General features: G+C 39.8%; 1 protein-coding gene across 2 annotated transcripts in view; it reads left to right on the top strand.

Moving 5' to 3' along the window:
* mgat4c (mgat4 family member C) overlaps positions 1-22,267 on the top strand; it is a 126,651-nt gene that overhangs the window by 33,541 nt on the left and 70,843 nt on the right. For both annotated transcript variants that reach the window (XM_086299539.1, XM_086299540.1), the window contains exon 3: positions 19,784-19,854. The gene's annotated coding sequence lies outside the window, so the exon portion shown is untranslated. The remainder of the gene's footprint in view (positions 1-19,783; positions 19,855-22,267) is intronic.

Here is a 22,267-nt window from a genome sequence, read left to right as displayed (position 1 = left end):
GCAGAGAGAACAAAAATTACTGTAAGCTCTGACCCCGTTGTTCACAGAGCCAGCATTAAAGTTGCTGAGTAAGGGTTTCACAGTTCAGCTGTGTTTTATTGTTACGCTCAGCAGAAGTGATGCGAGTGTACACACATGCACAAACTCAGATGGAGATTCACCGAGAGCACACGATCACACGAGTGTCCTCTGAGATTTCTGTGAAGTTCTGGAAATGAAGGAAGTTACAGGTGTTTTGGTCATCAGAAAATAAAACATGATTCTTTATTCTCACAGTGAGAGAACTAACAGATGAATCTTGCTAATCTATGGCTTAGTCCAAAAAATATTTAAAAAAATACATGAAACAGATGGTCTTTTATAGGTGCATCAGGATGAAAATATGATGGCTGCCAATTCTTAAAAACTACATCTGGCAATGAGCATTTTCCCCTAAAGTTACCTATGTGATTGGTGATTTCTTTAAGTGCTTAGCCCACAGATGGTGGGTTGTAGCTTTCTGTGATGTCTGAGTATATTTCACGTCTTCAGTTCACTCTGAAGACTCTGAGAGAGGCTGGAAACTGGCGGCAGCTGTCTGAGCCTGAATATTCCCATCGTCTCTGGCTAATGTCGATAATTAAGGAGTAAATACATTTTAGGAAGTCCCTGGTGTGTAGTAGCTTCTACTTTCAACCTCGACCTGTCGCAGGGCACCTTGAAGGTAAATCCGAGCAGGTTTTGGGGATGTTGGAAAGTGAAGAGTGGGTTGAAATGATTCCTCGTCTCAACTAGGTACTTTCACAAAGTGAGACAAAGGATGTGTGTGGAAAAAAATATCCACTTAGTGCTGCATATTAAATAGAGGCCTGATGAGTAAAACATGAATGTTTAAGCTTATTTCTACTGATACAATCCAGCAATTACGGCCCCAGGGTTGCAGATAGAGCTGGGCGATAGAACGATAACGATATGTATTGCGAAATAACTTTTTCTCGATAGAAAAATTTAACTATTGCGATAGGCCTCACCGCTCTTGTCCTCTTAAATAAAAAAGAACAGCCAATCCAAATTAAGTAGCGCAGAGCCGAACCAATCACAGCCGCAGCGTCACGTCACGTGACTTGTTACGTACAGCACAAGTGCCAAGCCGCACATGTGTATTTGTTTGGGAAGCAGCCAGCCGCCGTGCCGCCCGGGTGTGCCGACTAGAGAAAAATCAACCGAGAGTGTGACCGAAGGTTACCGAAGAGAAAACAGTTGATGGTTCCAATGCCGGAGAGATTGTCGAACGGAAGAGCCATAGACGTTCCGTAGTGTGAAAGTATTTCGGCTATTTCAAGTCTGACAAAAAACAGAGTAGCGCGCACTGTAAATTGTGCCGAAAGCAAGTCTGGAAATACAATAAAGCGGTGCATGCTCAATCTCTGACTGGAAGCGCTAATTCGTCATTCGGCTTTTGTCAGACTAAAGTAACTGTTAAAACTGTTTGAAAAGCTAAGCTATACAACAAGGAGAGATTGAGAATTTCCTTTTAGTTCTCAGTTTATTTGATATTGACAAAAGTTAGTCAGTTTTGTCTGTTCTTCTGTAAAACAAACTAAGATTTATTTTTAGAATTAATATTTTGTTTCTAAGTGGAATTGACAATTTAGTAGTCTGTTTCGTTTGTTCTATTTTGAAACTGAAACGCTTTAGCGGCTGCCTTTTGTGTAGTTCAACAGGGTAGATGTACTTAAGGAACAGGAGACTTTTTCAGATAAATAAAGGCAAATATTGCAAACTTATTATGGGAAATAAATATTTAAATCAAAACAAGCTGATTATTTCACATTTTACTTGTGAGCAACGGCACATTTAAATCTTACAAATATAGTTATTTGGCTTATCGTGATAGATATCGTTATCGCCTGAAATGAAAAAAAAACAACATATCATGATATGAAAAAATCTTATATCGCCCAGGTCTAGTTGCAGACTGCCGGGGCTGACCGTGTGTACTTATTTTCAGACAAATACCATTGTTAAAGGGACAGAGAAGAGATCTTAACAACTTAAAGGAACCTCCCACGAGATGGACTGGGAAAGAGAAGGAGGGCTGATGGGATAGAAAACAGGGGATCACCACAGTGTGCTATTGAGAAGAATGAATGAATAAATTGGAAGCGATGGCATTCCTGGCGATCTTCAAGGCAATGAGACATTATTGATTTCGAAGGAGAAAACGCATTCTTAATGTGTCCAGGGATCCAGGCCTTCTTTTTCATTCTGCTTGTTGTCCTTGCTCTTTTTCTACAGCTTTGTATTCCCAAAAAAAATGTCTGAGGAGTGAAAGCAAGATGTAAAATCCTAATGTAGCTCATGACGTGTCAGTCTAGCTGCTGGAACACTGAGCACTCGTCTCAATTGACAGTGAAGGTACTGTATACTGCACCACAGCCATCTGTTCCCTTTTGATACAATGCAGTGAATCAGCACTTGAGTTTTTTGAACGGGTGCATCCTAAAAGCCTTTTATCTGCAAGGATGGAGGCAGGGAATGGCTGTGAAGACGGTAATTTGTGTTGATATTAAGAGGAAGGGAACAATAAATTGTGCTATTGCTACTGCACCCACTTTCTTAAAAAATATTGTGAGGCAAACAAGCTTTTTGTTTTGATTTTTAACTCTCAACAACATGATGGTCCATTGGTATATGGTTATCACCCACCCACTTTTTTCTGCTTACCCTTATCAGGGTTGCAGGGGGGCTGAAGCCAATCCCAACTGTCATAGGAGAAAGAAAGAGTACACCCTGGAGAGGTTTCCAGTCTATCGCATGGCTAACACAGGGAGACAGGCAACCATTCGCACTCACATTAACACCTGTGGCCAATTCACCTCTTTGGACTGTGGGAGGAAGCCAGAGTACCCGGAGAGAACCAACACAAACACGGGGAACACATGCAAACTTCACACAGAAAGGCCCTGGCCAGATGTTGGAGTCAAACTAAGGACCTTCTTGCTGTGAGGCAACAGTGCTAACCATGCCACTGTGCTGCATGGTTAGCTTACCTCCAGCAAAATGGTATTTTTAGTATTTTTTTCAACAAAATGCTTCTTGTGAATAAATGAATGAATGAATGAATGAATATATGATTCTGACATTATCTGCCACAGTGTGTACATTTTACCATTTTATGACGCCCTGCCTTGGGTCTGAGTGTTAGCTGTACTTTTCCTTCTGGGCGCCGCTCCAGGGTAAAAGATTCTAATGTGAGGTGGTAAGCCATAGATTAAAGATCATATCAAACCCAGCAAATAGACAAAGTGTCTCAAGTATGATGGCACAGTCAGGAAATGCAGACAAAGTTTGAGGTGATATGGAGTACAGCCTTGTATTTATCATATAGCGCAACAATAGCCAGTGTATAGCAATCAAGGAGATGGTGTGCTGTGCGGGATGGACTCAGAAAATGTTTACGTTCAAGGACACAGAGTTATGTAGGCGTGTAAAGCCTCTGTTTGAGGCTGTAATATTGTCCCGTTTTTCTGCCTCACACTTTTTATATGTAAAGATACAAAAGAAGAATGGGGTCTTTGTTGCGGGACCTTTAAGCCGACTGCGGAGATATGGACATTTGTGTAAGTGGAAGAGCTGGCATCTCAGACTGCCATTGCTGTTGTGTAAGGTGTTATGCCCCCTATATTCCACATCATATGAAAAATCGCCCACTGGAGAGGAATTACACTGGCTTGGTGTGGGTTAGTCTGGACAAGCTAAGGCCTCATGAAGAGCTCATCTGAATGCCGTTATGCCAAAACCTCTGTATAAAAAGGGATTAAGTAAGTTTATGGTGTATCAAAACATCATTTAGTACACAGTGGTGAGTGGAGTCTGTATAAGGGGCTTTGAAGTAATATTAGAACAGTATGTACCTAAAAGGCAGGGAAATGTTTAGTACTTCAAGCTATATTAGATTTGGAGACAATGCTCTAAAGAAAATCCAGAATCGTTAGCTACATGGTACGGTATTGCTGTTGGACAGTCTGATGTGTTTAATGTTTTGTTTTCTAAAGGAAGCTGATTTTATGATGTTGACTGAGGTCTTTATGTCAGTCAAGGTGGCCCACTTGGAACTGGCACATAGGGGAAACTTGACATTGGTAGTGGCACTTGGACTCAAACAAAGAGCACTTGATGAGTACTTAGCCTAGAGGGGCACTTGGGCCACTTTGATTCCCATCTGATGTGACATAAATAGATAAAAAGAAATCTTGGTCAGTTCAGTCCAACAGTGCATTAAGTAGCTGTACTATAACAATTTTGATGTCATCATGGAAGAAATTCCTTTTCATGTATTTTGGAAGGTGGGTAAATTCATTTCCCTTGAATAGCTGTATATCCAAGAATCGCTTAGCAAAGAGAAGATTAAGTGCACACATTAATCCAGCAGTCAGAGCAATCTTGTAATCCACTCAGTATGCTAATTGCCTGTTCTTTCTCCAGCAAAGGGGTTTACAGGCCATTAAATGGCACTGAGCAGTTGACAAAGGATAGCCAGCATGCTCCCCCAGCCACTTTCCCTCTTTCTCTATTTCTCACTTGGACAGGCTGTTGCACACCCACACAACGCTCCTCTAAAGAAATATGCAGAATCTAAAAAGTCTGCCACTGTGTGATTCCAAAGCACTTATTTATTTTACACCGTTAACGTAGAAATACCAAGCCAGGTTTCTGTTGATTCTGACAATGACAAAAGTGGATGTCTTGGTTGCTGCTGAAACTTTTTATCTTCCTGACTTTGAGGAGTTGTCGTTGGGCAATCTTCACCAGCATGCCAACGTTTTTGTTTGTTTTTTGTTTGTAATATTTGTCCATATCTGACAGTTGGACAAGTAAATAATGAAAGATAGTTGCTATTGTCTCCATCACAGCGCACATGCCTCTCTTTCTCTCCCCACAAGGGGATCATGCCAAGGTAAAGTGCAATTCGTAGCGCACTACTGCCTGTGTAGTCCCTCAAGTGGCCTTGGCAGCCTTAACATGATGGATGTTGTTCCAGATTGGGTTTCTCGCTACACTGATAAAACAGCCTTGTCAAAACACATTCACTACCAATGTAAGCATATAAAGATAGCTGCAGATAATTAGAAGATTTGTGCTTTGCGTCATTTCTAGTGCCAACTGCCAAGGAACAGGGCTGTGACGGATGACTCAAAAAAGAGAATTCGGCTTGAAGCCTGACTGCAAATGTTGCTAGTAATGACCAGAGTGTGTTTTTCAGATGCAGCTAATGAGCACGGCCATTAGACATAAATGACATTTTAAAAACCTGGGGAGTAAGGAAATGAAGAAATACTTGACTGCCTGTAGGCAACAAATATGGCAAGAGCATCTGGAGGATGCAGTGCTCTGTTCACATAGATGACCTCCATCCAGAATGTTGATGCTGTCAGTCATTGTACTGCTAGTAACTGTGAAGATGAGCGCTTGTTACAGTGAAATTCTTTAAGCCGTGTTCCTGTCAGTATGTGCATGGCCTCTCAGAGATATGTGAAAGTGACACTTATCCTTACATGACTGCAGAAAACATGGACTGCCCAACGGCAGCCCCAAAGTGAAGCCAAAATGTCGCCCCCTGGTGTTTGGGTGCAGTATAGGTCGTAAACCCGCTATCTCCATGCTAGTGGATGAGACTTGGATCAACTTAAAAGAAAAGAAGGTTTCCCAAAGATGCTTTCTGCCATTGTGCTCATCATGCTGATTTGGGTTAACTGGGTCACTTTTTCTGATTTGATTTTAATTGTTAACATTATGCTGTGAAATGTCATGATGACAGCTTTGATTAGCAGTTGCAGTTACGGAGAAACTTGCATATCCCTGTTCAGGAATTGCAGATAGAGTAGGGCCACTGAAAGGAGGTCCAGTGTTTACTTTCCATAACCACCACTGTGGGCTTCAAACTGACAGACTGAGGTATTCCGCACTAAACCGGACAAATCAATATAAGGGATTTAAGGGATCGTCACAGTTTTTCATTAGGTAAATGTGTGATATCTAGCCTAATCAGTAATTAACATTATTGGCTAGTTAGCTAAGGTGACCAGTCAGCTATTGGGAGGAAGCTGGTGTTTGGAAGCTAATCTGTCTACATTAATGAATTTACCTTGACTAAAGAATGGTAAATGGCCTGTATTTATATAGCGCTTTACTAGTCCCTAAGGACCCCAAAGCGCTTTACATATCCAGTCATCCACCCATTCACACACTGGTGATGGCAAGCTACATTGTAGCCACAGCCACCCTGGGGCGCACTGACAGAGGCGAGGCTGCCGGACACTGGCGCCACCGGGCCCTCTGACCACCACCAGTAGGCAACGGGTGAAGTGTCTTGCCCAAGGACACAACGACCGAGACTGTCCAAGCCGGGGCTCGAACCGGCAACCTTCCGATTACAAGGCGAACGCCCAACTCTTGAGCCACGATCGCCCCAAAGAAATCTCTGATGTGCTTAAATGTTAATTAAAAGTCAGTGATGTAGTTTAGATATTAACGTTGTATATCTGACTACAATATACTGAAGGATGTTCAGACCTGTAGCAGGCAGCCAAAGATGAGGCACTGCATTGATTTATATGTGAAGCAGAGAAAAATCTGCAGGCCTACACAGTCACTGGCTTACGCTACTGTTACTGTATTTTTATTAGTAGTATTACACTGCAAGAGCAACAGGCTGGACTTTTTTTCAGCTGCTGTCCAGAAGAATATTATTACATATCTAAAGAACAGCTGTGTGAGCATGTCAGTAGAACTGCAGACTGAAAAAAAGGAAGCGCAGAGCTACAGAACCTGAAGTCTGTGAGATGTTCTACAGTTTGTGATGGTTTTCTCTTTCTGATTGTAGGAGCTCCTCTCAGATTCAGACCTGAGTACCACCCAGTGACAAGAGACAAAAGTACTAAATACATTTATTTGTTGTAATATTGGTGTAAATTTGCAGTAACTCCATAGTTAATTGATTTAAAAAAATAGTACATATACTAAGCTAACATATTATGTACTGTGGGTGAAACTGGCAATACATAAAATGATATGTAGATTTTTTTTTTTGACAGCATAAACAAATAAATAAATAAAACAAGAGGTAAAAAGTATAGGGTAAAAAAATTCTTCATGTGTATGTGCCAAAAAGCTTTAATATGAAATTATTTCACACTGTGTTTTGCTAATAGTGTGTTATTTACCATAAAGTAATTAAGAAGCATTCATGCCAAAGTAACCAGGGAGTATAATAGATATTTTAAATCTACTATTTTCTGCAGGAGGGAACAACATAATTTGGCAAAACTCCAGAGCCTCTGTGATGATGTAACAATGTTCAGTACTTCTAGCATTACACAAATGAAAGGTTGCTACCACACTGTTCATAATGCGATTTGTCCTTCTTCTCAACTGAGCCTACGCTGGGGCTCTAAAAAAGAAGATTTTACTTTGAGTCCTGCTTGGTACCTGCAATGAGTTTCAGTTCTCCTGATTTTTCTGACACGATATCTGCCTCACTGGGTCAACAGATCATTTAGTACAGGAAGTCTATGATGGGAAAAAAAAGGGAGGGCATTTCTGCAAACCTCTCAATCCAGGAATCCATGCTCGGTTTGGTGCCGATGGTCTACCTCACTCATTTTCCCCCCCAGGGTGTAGCTGTTAATAATAATCTGGACTCTGGGTCCTGTTGTTAACCCTTGTATGGTGTTCGGGTCTGTGAGACCTGTTTTCAGTTTTTTTCAAAAGAAAAATTAAACAATTAATTATTTTTTCAACCTGAAATTCATTGGCTTTGGCTTATTTTCTGTATAGAACATAAATCCGAACTAATTTTCAATGACCTCATACTGTACCTTCCCCCACGCATTTACATTACATACAAGGTGTTCGGGTCCACTGGACCCAGGTCTAATAAAAGTGTTGAAAGTGAAGGTCCTGTGTTCCCACACTCTGTCTTCCTCCTTTCTGGTGCTGCTGATAGTGTTTTCTTCTCCTCCATGCTCCGCACAAAGTTGCAACATTGTTGAAAATTCAACTATCAACACCGTCTGCTCTTACATTCCCGCACATTTTACCCTCTTTCTTTAGGGATCCAAATTTTATTTTCTCATACCCTGTCCCACCTGCAAATTAGGGGCATAATACTATAAATAAGACTTTGCCAGTGTGGTTCTTTATCACAACTGATCAAGATGGCAAAAGATTATCTGCTGCGAGGGCCATCCAATTGATTTTTGGAAGAGAGAGGTGCTTCGGATGATGATGTTGACAAAGAGGTTTCAGAATATTTCACATTTCTGAAAATTCAGAGTCTGACAGGGACTTTGAAGAAGAGGATGAGGTTGAGCACCATTTAGTAACAAAACGAAGACGAGTACCGCATCTGCAGCCAGCTCCAGGACCAGAACAAGCCCACCAGACAGCAAGTGAAGAAATATGGATGTCAATAACTGGTGAAATTGAATGGTCTTCTTGCCCAAGAAATGAGCCACCCTGCAGAGCTGCTACTGTGATAAGCCAGGGCCAACACGGCTGACAGTTACTCATGTGCAGGACATCAAGTCTTCATTTGAGCTTTTCATCCCAGATTCCATCCAGAAAATGATTCTGGATTGCAGTAATCTAGAAGGAAGGTGTGTTTTTGGAGAGAGGTGGAAGGAGATGGACCAAATCCATCTAAGAATCCCAAAGGCCTACTTTGGGGTTCTTATCCTCGCAGGAGTTTTCAGGTCCAAAGGGGAATCCACAGAATCCCTGTGGGATGCAGAAACCGGCAAGAAACTTTCCGTGCATCAATGTCTCTGGAAAACTTCCACAAAATTTCCAGGATTATCCATTTTGATAACCGAGACGACAGACCAGCTCGACGGCAGAGAGACAAGCTTGCTGCCATCAGGACAGTGTTGGATAAGTGTGTGCACCACCTCCCCCTGTTTTACAACTCTGGGCCTAATGTCACCATTGATGAGCAGCTGATCCCATTTAGTTGTGAAACATATTGCTTCACGTGTAAATGTGTTGTCTTTCCACTCACTCCACTTGATTATAACTGATTTATTTTTTTAATAACATTTTATAAAAAAAAAAAAACGAGAAGCACATTAATTCATAAATGTGATCTAACAAAGGTAAAGGGAAAAACCATGTTTGCTGTTCATATGGCTTGTAATTGGGATGAAGTAAACATCTCTTGAGTGATTTAACATATAATTGTTTGATAGTGTTAATTTGAAAAGCCAAAACTCTAGCGGGTCCACCAGACCCAAGAACACTGGTTGAGTAACAAAAATATGAACACCACACAAGGGTTAAATGGAAAGAACAAATTACACTTCTTTGAAACCTTTGACGGATGTGCTTTTAAATGTAACATTTTATTTAAAGTTTTCTATTTTCTGTTTTTATATGTTACCAGGATATAGAGTGCTCTGTGAGTAATGGATGTAAAACTGTTTACATCATCCTCAGTCTAATATTAAAATCTCAGAAATCAACATTTCATTTCCAGATAATTCTAATATTTACAATAACTCTGGGCCTCATCAAGGTACCAGTGATGAGAGAAACACAAGTGTGTAGACTTGCTGACTAGTCTACACACTAGTGTAGATGGCGCCAGTGTGTACGGCTTGCTGTCTGATTCTGTTTGTACTAGTGTTTTATTTTTACTTTGTTTTAAAACATGCTAACTCTCTGTTTGTATATGATCGTCAAATGCTGCTGGCTATAAGATCCTCTCAGTTAAAAACTCTTTATTGCAATCGTGGATATCAGGGAACCGTCTCCCCACCACTCCTGTCAGGAGTTCCAGCTTGTATCCGTTGCGTTCCGGCGCTACCTCAACTGAGAGGGCGCCGTAGACGCCGTGGGAAACGCAGTGGCTTATTGGTGAGAATGAAGGCTACCTGGACACGATTTCGAAAAATACCTCACCCTATCCCGACTGGATTTGACCGCGTCAACTACTGGCACTCTCTGGACACGGCTTACACCTGCCTGACACCTGTTGACGGGCTTACGACAATAACCCCGCGCCAGCGTCCCCCCCGTCTTCGCTCAGGTGGAGTAAACCCTCAGAATCTACGCCCGATAGGTCGGGCACCCACATCGGCCGCTGAGCCACCTGTACCACTGAGATTAAGTCTTGTTAATGCACGATCGCTAGCAAATAAAACTTTTATTCTTAAGGACTTCTTTACGGATCGGGAACTGGATCTAATGCTTTTAACGGAAACTTGGCAGAGAGTCGGTGAGTCCAGTTGTTTTACTGAACTTTTCCTATGGGCTCAAAATGTGGTCATAAATATTTTGTACTTGTAAAAAAGATTTGTATGTGTAAAAAAGATTTGTATGTGTAAAAAGAATTTGTGTATGCGTAAAAAAGATTTGTATGTGTAAAAAAGATTTGTGTGTGCGTAAAAAAGATTTGTGTGTGCGTAAAAAAGATTTGTATGTGTAAAAAAGATTTGTGTGTGCATAAAAAAGATTTGTGTGTGGACTTAGAAAAAAAACCCCTGCAAGTTACAAGTATGGATTTTGACCCTATTTTTCTTCCTTTCATCTGATTGGTCAATGTCATGTCAATCACAAATGTAACAATCCAATCAGAGAACAGATGGGTTTGGCTGTCAGAGGGGCCCTTTTTTTCCTTGAAGGGTGATACAGTTGAAAGCTGGAGGATCTCTATCTGGTTGTTCAGTGATGACGCGACGAATCCTACTTCCGGGTCTAAAGTAGTCTGCGTTTAATATGGCTTTTGTGTTGTTAACATGTTTAATGCTATGTATTTTCTTCTATTTGATCTCAAAAAGCTCCTAAAACAGTCAGTGATCACTGTTGACCTCCCTCGGCTTTTATTACCACTAATCATTTATTTAAGCTCAGTTTTTAAAACCTTAGGATGTAGCTACAGCCCAGCCCATGCAGCAGTATATGAATGACTAACCTCGTATTGTGGATGGATTATCTCAGTTGTTCTCCTGGCTGAAGTTTGGTCCTTTTACAGCATCCTGCCATGCGATTACATTTGTTCCTGACCACCGAGAACACTCACGTTAACTTTTATCGAGTGGAAAAAAAGTTAGCTTGTTTATATTATGCTAACATAGCTGTGTCGCTAGCGGTCACGTAGCACATCATTATATACCAGCTAGCCCAACTTCAGTAACCCTACAAACGTCACTGCTGTTTAGTTTTCTGTCTTAATTTATGCTGGAAGTGATAGCAGAGCTGTACGTTTTAATTTGTTTCCAAAACCCCGCAGTCAGGACATGCTATGTTGTATTTAGATAGAAGCTAGCGAGCTAACTTCCTGCTAACTTCTAACTCCGTTAAATGTCATAAATTCCGTTTTCATGGATGCCTGGATGTTAAACTCAATTGTTACACCTGGTAGAGCAGAACGCTGATCATTTTATTAAAGATGAAAGACTTTAGATAGTTTTTCAACTCTCAGTAATGCCATAGTGATCGTTTGATATATGGACCTGCAGCGGAGTTTAGACCCAGACACGGCTAGTGACGTCAGACTGAACAATCGGATATAAATATCCGATAGCAGCTAGGTCCCCTAACTTTCAGTAGCTGTTGAAAGGAAAAAGTTGTGGTATATCAGTGGTTAGAAATACCATTATTACTTTAGGATTAGTTTAACACAAAGTCAGGGCTGACCCAGGACCATTGCTGTGAGTCACAGTGCACAGCATAAAAGTCCTTTCACATTGGACGCAGGATGTGCTGCTAATGCTAACTGCTAACTAAAAGCAAAGGATCCAGAATTTGTTGCGCTGGCTGCTGAGCTCTGTGGGTTTTTGCAGCAGCTCTACCTGTACTAGATGCACCTGCTCCTTGTCTTTTCTATCTCTGACTTTATGTCCTCTACAAGAGTTTCTGTTTTTTTTGCTGGTTCCTCAAATGTTCAATAAAAACATGTATGCTAATTCATAACGAAGAAAGCTTTGTAATGAAGACTGTCATTTCCAAAACACTGCCCGCCCCCACCCCGCGGTCCGCAGCGCTGTTGAAAAGGCTGTGGAAGTCCCTGTATTAAACACGTAGACCTGTGACACAAAAATCACCAAACTCTGACGACCACAGACTGTTTTCCTTCGTGGTGATGAAGGAAAACGCTGGGTTGGCATGTAAAAGGGCATTTATTCCTACGGTGGCCCCTAGAGACAAAGCACGTACAAACTCCAAAACACTTGCAAACTCCAAAGCACATGCAAACTCCAAAACACATGCAAATTCCAAAACACATGCAAAGTCAAAACACTTGCAAACTAAAAAACACATGCAAACTCCAAAACACGTACAAACTCCAAAACACTTGCAAAATCCAAAACACTTGCAAACTCAAAAACACATGCAAATTCCAAAACACGTACAAAATCCAAAACACTTGCAAAATCCAAAACACTTGCAAACTCAAAAACACTTGCAAACTCAAAAACACATGCAAATTCCAAAACACAACGGAAGTGCTCCAGGACGCTAGGGGCAGTGTTGAGCTCGAATTGCAAAATAAACGGCAAGTTTGTCTGTATGGAACGGTCTAGTCTCCGTCGCGCTTCCCAGGTTGCCTAGCAACCATGATACTAACCGCTGGAAACATGTCATACAACTTGGTTTGACAGAAATGAGGGAGAACATATTTTGTTCATTTGTTTGTTTGTTTCTACAAGAGCTTTGTGTGATTTGATAAGTATCTGAGGCTGAGACCACAGGACAGTAAAACATGATTTTTGGGCTTCATTTCTGTACTGAACAGTTATTTCAAGATTAGTTAGTAAATAACAATTAGCTAATGTTGTTCATGAGACTAAAGTCATATCACTTTGGTAATGTAAATATAATATGGCCAATATTATAGTTATTATATTAATCATTATTAGCTATTACAGCAGTGAACATGAACTCTGTGTCAAATACTGAGCTTCAGTACAGATTCAAGTTGCAGTTATTTATATGTCTTATCACCTTAAATCTTCACTCAAAGACAAGTATCTTTGACAGTGCATATATAGGTGTATCATATATAAGAGACAAATGTTGTTCCTTCAGTATGTTGGCATTACTAAATTTGGCTCATTGCTTACATATATTTATTAAAAGAAAATGTACAAGCTGTGATAACTGTTTCTGATAAAATGAAGAGTAGACTGATATATGAAATATTCCTTTATTGGGTGAGAAAATCAGACCATGTCATAACTGCTTTAAGTCATACAGAATAGATATCAGAGCCTTAAACAGGCTGGCTTCTGCTAAATGGGTCAAACTGGGCAGAAAGTATACAAACACATAACATCCTTATAGAATATGATGTAACACTATAGATCAACTTACCTCAGAATATATAAAGCATATAAACAATTACAGCAATATGATGCAACAAACACAGCAGTACTACTAATCCAAAATACTCAAAGCTTCATAGAACTGAAACAAACATTTATTTTTAGCTCCATTCTGCTGCTGATACATACTTTAGGTTTCTAAACATTACACTTGTTGCTGCCTTTCATAGTGTGTAACTTGAAGGCCCTGAGTACTTTCTCCCACACTGAAAACACTGGGATGATCAAATTATTTGAACATTACCTAATAAGACTGATTCAGGACAGACAATTAGTTATTTTAAACTTTTCTAGCAGTCCTTCACAAACAGGGAACAGTCTGTCTATTCTCTCCATCTGTCAGCTGCTGCTGGCTCTTCCTCCTCCTCTTCCTCACACACTGTTGAGTTTGTCCTGGTGGATCATCAGGGGTGCAAAGCCTCACAGATGATGTGCAGCAGTGTGTCCCTCAGTCTGTCCTCACTCTGGACACTTGCAGGTGTCACACATGGAAATCAAATGTGTGATAAGCTGCAGGATTCAAACACAAGTGTAACTTATAAGCACATGTTCATACTTTTATTACACAATCAGAGAGAAAGAAAAAGAGAGCGAGTGCAGGACAGACAGACAGGTGACAGTCTCAGGTGTACACACTGCTACAAAACAGCACAAAAGAAGGAGGATTTAGTGTTTGTGTTATTAAGAAACAAGAAGAGTTCCCAGATGGTACAGTGGACACATGTGTGACCCCTGTGATTAAAGCATCTTTCTTTCAGCTTAACGAGTGAACCGTCAGCTCGTTCAAACACACGTTAAAGTCTGTTTGGCTCGACACCACCGAACAGAGGCAGCAATATAACATAGCTAACATTAACAGTGCAGTGGATCCTGCTTGTGCCGTGATATTCAGGACTGCAAACCGAGCAGCATCACTGACTTTCAGCTTGTTGTGTTTGTGGATATATGACTGACTTTAATTATCCACAAAATCATCACAATCTCTGTAAGATTAAGGTCGACTATATATATATTTTTTGAAGTAAAGGCTTTAAAACCAAGTTAATTCTGAAAGTACAGACATCGCTAATGTCACATAACTTTCCCGACATGTGGCCAACAAGAATGGTTTAATGTTCTTCATTAAAAAAATATTTGCGCATAAATAAGTGACATAATATTCAGTACTTACTTCTGAAAGTTTACTCTTCCTCCGCTCTGCTTCCACCGTTTTTTTTTTTGGCAAAATTATCCACACCACCACCGCACTATGAAGTCTGGGATATGTTGGGCCATGAAGGCTACACTGACCCATCCTTAAAATTCAGGGAAATTAAGGACGCATTTGAGGGCCGCATTTCGAGCAGCCTTTGAATTGGGAAAGCCTTCTCTTGTGGCTGTGACGTAATCGGCCTTAAAATGCGGCCTTTAAGGCTGCAAACCCCAAATCCGGTCATTGGTACTTCCTGGCTTGTGTAGTTACTAGGTAACAAAAGCTCAACACTGCCTCTAGCGTCCTGGAGCACTTCCGTTGTGTTTTGGAATTTGCATGTGTTTTTGAGTTTGCAAGTGTTTTGGAGTTTGCAAGTGTTTTGGAGTTTGTACATGTTTTGGAGTTTGCATGTGTTTTTTAGTTTGCAAGTGTTTTGGATTTTGCAAGTGTTTTGGATTTTGCAAGTGTTTTGGAGTTTGTACGTGTTTTGGAGTTTGCAAGTGTTTTGGAGTTTGCATGTGTTTTGGAATTTGCATGTGTTTTGGAGTTTGCATGTGCTTTGGAGTTTGTACATGTTTTGGAGTTTTATGGAGTTAAATCAGGGCCATAATGTTTGTGTAGTTAAAAGAAAAATTTGAAATCAAAAATATGTAAACTGAAAGCAAAAGTCACATTTTTCGAGTGAACTTTTTAAAAGAAAGAGTTGGATTTAAAATAAAATCAAACGTTTTGAATATTTGTATTAACTGAAAACCCAATGGTTCTTTTATCTATTTCTCTGAGTAGACTTTATTTAAAAATTTTCAGTAATCTTTTTTTCATTATTATTATTTTTAAAAAAATCTATTCAGTCTCAGATTACATTTTTTCAGATTCAGATCTTTTAAATTAATGTACAAAAAAAAATTCTTCAGGTTGTATTCTTGTACAGCACTTTGGTCAACGCTCCTGTTGTAATTAAATGTGCTATATAAGTAATTAAACTATTAACTAAACTAAACTAACAAATGTTTTCTTACACAGTGCATGTGCTAACTGCTAGCTTAACTGTAGCTTAACACAAAGGAGCTTGCAAAGAAAAGCGTCTGGACTTCTTTAAGTTGCTTGAAGACGTTTCACCTCTCATCCAAGAAGCTTCTTCAGTTCTAAGGTCAAATGGTGGAGAGTCCCAGATATAAACCTAGTGGGAGTAACCCCCCACAGAGGGAGAAAAGGACCCCCTGATGATCCTCTAATCGCCTGAGCCAAGGTGTGAAACTGGGTGTGGGTCCCAATCAGCCAGAGTTTCGGGTGTGTTCATTGTGAAACCTGGCCCCACCTTATCATGCGAATTCCTGAGGTCAGTCCAGACGCTTTTTTTTGCACACACCCGAAACTCTGGCTGATTGGGACCCACACCCAGTTTCACACCTTGGCTCAGGCGATTAGAGGATCATCAGGGGGTCCTTTTCTCCCTCTGTGGGGGGTTACTCCCACTAGGTTTATATCTGGGACTCTCCACCATTTGACCTTAGAACTGAAGAAGCTTCTCGGATGAGAGGTGAAACGTCTTCAAGCAACTTAAAGAAGTCCAGACGCTTTTCTTTGCAAGCTCCTTTGACTACGATGACCTGGATGACTGAGAACCTTCACAGACATGTAGCTTAACACATTAACTGTAAGAGCTTCGGAATGATTTTAATGCTGTATAAACTATAGTATGTTAAGATTTTTGTGTTTTTAAATCTAGTGTCAATGTTATATTTGTCATGATTTAAGAAGCTGTCAATTGCATAAAACTATCAGCAGTCAATCATTAAAAAGCTGGGTGTGTCGCAGTCACATCCAGCAGGTAAGTGAGTGGGCTCTTGCTCCAAAAATGCAAGATAGCCCCCATAAGATCCGACATCACAGTTTATAATTTGAGACAGTATGTTGATTCAGTCGCAAGGAAAATGCTGCCTCTAGAAATACAGAAAAGAGAATGCTGCACAAAAGAACTCACCAGATGGACTGGTTTTCTTCTGTTTAAACAGTACCTCTAAAGCATGTGCTACTTAATCTCAAGAATCTGCAGCTAATTTTTGCAACCAATCACCATGCACACACCCATCTATAACTGAATGTGTGCACATAAGGATGAAAGCAGGCAGATTTAACTTTTAAAAAGGTTGCAAATATATAATTCTAGTTATGTAGTTCGTTGTTATGATGTAGGTTTAACAATACTGATTCTGGTCCGGTGAGATCTTTTAAAAGCTTTTTTTTAAAAGAACTGGTTGTGATATTTTTCTTCACATAAGGCTGTTCTGTTGTGTTCATAACCATCTATCTCCTCTTTTTTATTTGTATTTCTTTCTACATTGTAGATACAAACTGAAGATGTGAAATATATCAAGTAAGATATATGGAATAATGTAGCAAAGAAAAAATTAATAAATAACTCTAATAATAACTAAATATGTCTTATATTTTAGATTCCTGAACGTAGTCACCCTTTGCTTTTTTGACAGCACTGCAAAACCTTGGCTTTCTCTCAATTAGCTTCATGATGTAGTTGCCTGAAATGGTTTTAATTTCACAGGTGTGCCTTGTTAGGGTGTTTGTGGAATTTCTTGCCTTCTTAAAGGGGTTGGAACCATCGGTTGTGTTGTGCAAAAGTGCATAATCAGAAGAGATTTGTTTGGGCCAAGAAACACAAGGGATGAACATTGGACCAGTGGAAATCTGTTCTTTGGTCTGATTAGTCTAATTAAGATCTTTGGTTCCACCTGCTGTGTCTTTGTGTGACGCAGAAAAGGTGAACGGATGGTCTCAACATTCATGGTTCCCACCGTGAAGCAGGGAGCAGGAGGTGGGTTGGTGTGGGGATGCTTTGCTGGTGACACTGTTGGGGATTTATTCAAAATTGAAGGCACACTGAGCCGGCATGGCTACCACAGCTTCTGCAGCAACATGCCATCGCATCCAGTTTGCGTTTAGTTGGACCATCATTTATTTGTCAAGAGAATAATGACTCCAAACACACCTCCAGGCTGTGTAAAGGCTGTTTGACCAAGAAGGAGAGTGATGGAGTGCAGCACCAGATGGCCTGGCCTCCACAGTCACCTGACCTAAACCCAATCGAGATGGTTTGGGATTGGATGGGCTGCAGGGTGAAGGCAAAAGGGCCAACAAGTGCATCTCTGGGAACTCCTTCAAGACTAGGCAATTGCATTAACAAGCAGTTGAGCAGGTGTACAAAGTGGCTGCTGAATGCATATTGCTAATAAGCGCATTCCTGTGCCTACATTTAGACAACATCCACTTACCATAAAACAAAAGTTCTAGCATGCTGACTGCTAGAAATATGTTTTGTGTATCTGTGTATTTGTTACACCAGTGTGTAACAATATCACAGTAATAATAGCAATGTAAGACATGGAACATGTCTTTTTTGCATGTGTAGGTGTATGTGTTTTAATTTGTTTTGCTCATGAAACCCTCGCTAAAGGATATTTTCCTGAAAATGATAACCTTCAAGTATTCCCTTGGTATTTCTGAAGGTATTCTGAGGTGCTATCGTTCTGTTGCTCTGAATAAAGGGCAGTGGGTTGGGGGTATTATAAAGTGCAGATGAGTTGCTAAGGTAGGACTGTATGTGGGTGGTTGTCTCTCAGGAGTTTTTCTGGAAGCTATGGAGGTCACAGTAGAAAGGTGCAGTAAATATGCTTTGTGCCAGCACAATGTTGGGAGTAAAATCCTTCTCTGCTCACTCGATGAGAATATGATTTTTTGCACTGAAGCTTGCTTAATCCATCCCACATACCTTAGCTAAAAACAGTCAAGCCTCTATTTATCATTTGGTTCAGTTCAGTTTAAATTTTATATCTCCAAACCAGAGCATAAGTAAATTTTAGACACCTTACATATGTAAAGTCAAAAGACCCTAAATAATGGCAATGCACCCGTTAAAGATCCAAACTTTCTAACAGGAACGGACTACGGAGACCTTGCTAACAACTTGTACTAACAGGTGGAGAAATAATAACAACCTAACAGGGACAGCTCACAAATTTCTGACTTACAAGACATCACAAGGGTAGAGATTGTTACATTTTAAAATATATAAAACTGTGTTTTAGTATATTGCCATGGAATTAAACATTTCTGAGGTCTGATTGGTTCACAGTTGCATCCTTTATACCCTGACTGTAGATATTAATGCCACAGAAGAATAAAACACCATTAATTGTAATTTGTAATTGTAATTTACTTTTTACAAACATGCCTCAGGACAAAAGCTGTTAAGTGACAAATGCAAGTGTTCAAAGGTTATATAATTTTCACTCAGAACAGTGGAAAAGGAGCCTATTAAATTACTTGTGCATTTTACATTAAAAATCTCACATTATCTTACCTTGCAGAGAGATTAGGCTCAACTGATGGTCCCAGGGACATGCTAACAAGTAGCTCATTAGTTAGCAGTGATTGAAGCTACAAAATAAAATACACATAGCACCTTTAAAGCTTTCAGGCAGTTACAAAAACTGATCTGTCAGAGAGGTCCCTCTTAAAGACAGTAGCATTTTGTATAATTCTGAAGGTACTGCGCTCATTTCATTCTCCCTGACAGTAATCCCAGCCCTAACCCTTTAAAGAAAAACATCAGATCAACAGAAATCACACAAATTTGGATTTGAAACTGATTTTCGCCAAAATATGACATGTTTGTATCCCAGCGATTTAAACTGATACAATGTAATGTGTAAATAAAAATACTCCTAATATTGCAAAAATATATATGTAATGTCTATATAAATTATGTTTTAGAGGGAAAAAGGAAGGAAGAGTACTGTAGAAACAGTAACCACCTTAATTCTTGGGCCACAAAAACCAAGTGAGTGAGAAGCACTTTGTAAAATGAGGTCATCCCCACACATCCTTTGATCCCTCCATTCTTCATCTTGGAGGCAAGTGGCATATAAGAGGATCTATCTTTGTGAACAGTTTTGAGCCTCCAAAATTACAAACAAACTAAAGGCAGGGGATCGATACAGTGTGTCTCACAGAATGATGAAGTGGCACTTCAGAGGGTGAAAATCAATGTCGCGTTCCCTTTCTCTCCTTCTCCTCTCGCCATCCTTCTTTGTGGGTCCTAACCTAGCTTCACAGTCCTTATACCACGGTGTTAAAGTGTGTATGTTGCTTGGAGCTTGGTCTCACACTGTGATTTAATAGTCCTTTGTTTTTTTTTATTCCTTTTTAGCCTGGAAGACCCCTGCCACTATGATGTGTGAGCACACCCACCAATAATGGCCCATAGGATACACAGTGAAAGTAAGTGCTTCTGGTCTGATTTATGATTGGAATGTTCCTTCACCCTTTACTGTCCTTCTGAACCTCAGCTCATTTGTTGAGGCAGTATCGATCAGGATTACATAGCAATTATTAAATCATAGCATGGCACTTGACATGAAACTGCCAGCATGAAAGCAAATATTTAGTACAACACATGCACTGGACAAACAAGTTCATTTCTGTGCATTTTTATAGCTCATGAAATGTTGGAAGTGAAGAAGCCATTTACAACTTTGGAAAAATAAAAGGAAGTTGATTATATATATTAAACAAAGAATTAACAAAGCTTCCCAAGGAGAAAATTGGATTTCAAGTGCTCTGGCAGTGGCTAGAAATTAATTGTAGCACTGTGGCAACTTTTGAAGATCGCATTCACAGCAGAAGGAAGCATATTTTGCCTCAATACTGGGACATTGTCCCCAAAGAAGTATAGGATTAGGTTTTGTTATGTGTTACTTACTGCTTGAGTTGAACAGTTTCAGTATCTGTTTTGCATTTACTGCTTTCGGTTAAGAAGGAGTTTTTCAATTACTGGGGCATGATTATATTTGGGTTGGGATTTTCAGGTTATGGCATAGACTAATGTACATCATTCATGTTTGTCTTAGTAATATTGTCTCAATATCAGTTCCCACTTAAATGTGGTACTTTTTGTGATGGATTCTACCAGAAACATTGGTAAGTTGTTTGATGAGCATGTACTGTACAAATATGTACAAAAAGAAAAAAACTGTCTAAAGTAGCTGACAGTTTGTGGTGTAGGTAAACATATGGCAGTTTCAGGCTGCTGGTTGGCACATCTGTAAATCTGATCAATATATTTATGGTCCTCACAAGGATTAGGGTTCATTGATTAGAACAAATATATCAAACTGAAGTAGTACAGGTAGTTAGTATAGATAGTGTGTAAACTGTTTGCCCACTTCCTGATTTCCTGTATTTTGTATGTTTGTCACACTTAATGTTTCAGCTCATAAAGCAAATTTAAATATTTAAATCACTTTTTCACACAGGGCCATGTAAGATTGGATTTTTGTTTCCCACTTAATCGTAAACAACTTCATTTAGAAACAGCATTTTTGTTTTTATTTGCGTTATCTTTGTCTGATATTTAAATGTGTTTGATGAGCTGAAAGATCTAAGTGGGACAAACACACAAAAAAATTTAAAAAAAAAAGAAGCACAACTGTAGATTTCAGTTGTGGCCTGATGATACATCCCTATAGTTTCAAGAGGTTTTATCTAACAAAACCAGCAGGACGGTGTATGCAAAAAGAAAACATTGCCAGCATTGTGTACTGTGATTTACAGTTCTTGTAGTGATGAGTTATTATTTGCACTGATAACCGTGTCACTTCAACATCATCAACATTGTCTCAAAATTTCTTTAGTACCTTGAATGTAGTCATGTTCCCTTTTTCTTGTACAGTCTTTGCATTACTTGTCTCGATGTGTGGATGTATAGGACGTAATCTGCATGCACATAATCTGTATGAGTGAATGTATTCTGTGTTTGAGAGGAGTCTGCAATACTGTTCAGGGCGTTACTTGCTTTTGTGATGTTGGTGAGCTCTGAGACAGCCCCTGTTGGTGCTGGAAGGCAGCGCTGTCAGCTATCTTCCTGTCAGCCCTGCCTCAAGTTCTAGAGCTGAAAGATGAAGCCTGAGACAGGTATCCACGTAGTGAAGTAGTTGGGGGAAATAGATATGCATTTATCTTACTCCCCATCTATAGTTATCTATATACCGTATGTAGCTACAGAGTCTATTTGTCTTCTTTTGTTTGTCTTTGTCTGTCTCCAGGGGTGCAGCATGGGGTGAAAGGCTGCTGTGTTTCAGCAGTGAAATATTCATAGTATGTGCAGGGAGTTTGACGAGGAGCACTTGACACTTCCATAGTCACCACCCTCATTTTCATTTCCTCTCTGGCGCTGGCACTTTACCTCAGAGCTCCGCTGGTCTTTCATTCAACACTGTATTATAGAGGCTCAGTACATGATGAAAACAAGCCCACAGCATGCTGCTTTCACATTTCATCGCTGAGTGAATGTGATGTTAAACAAAGAAAAATACTGCATATTAGTGAATATTTTAGCTGTAAATCTCAAATATGAATTTTTATTACTATTCTCTGAAGGTTTTCATGGTAAAATTGTTCATTGAGATGCTTTTTGCCATCCCTCTTGTGCTGCGATAATAGCAACTTGGGAACATTTTCAGTTTAAATTCAAAACGGATGATATATTCGACATCGGTTGTACCTGACTTCCAACATTTCCCTGTCTTACATCATCAGTCAAAAAACTCAGCCAAACACACCCAGTCGGATTACAGGTTTAATTACAGAATATCACGATAAAATAGAAATAGAATTCATATTAACAAGACAGGAT

The sequence above is a fragment of the Aulonocara sp. 'chitande type north' Nkhata Bay genome, linkage group LG7 (assembly GCF_057382095.1).
Source record: "Aulonocara sp. 'chitande type north' Nkhata Bay isolate Kocher_YH1m ecotype deep benthic linkage group LG7, A_spYH_male_GT1.1, whole genome shotgun sequence".
NCBI classification, from domain to species: Eukaryota; Metazoa; Chordata; class Actinopteri; order Cichliformes; family Cichlidae; genus Aulonocara; species Aulonocara sp. 'chitande type north' Nkhata Bay.
Note: the sequence above shows the minus strand (reverse complement) of the source record. Positions and strands in the feature narration are given on the sequence as shown.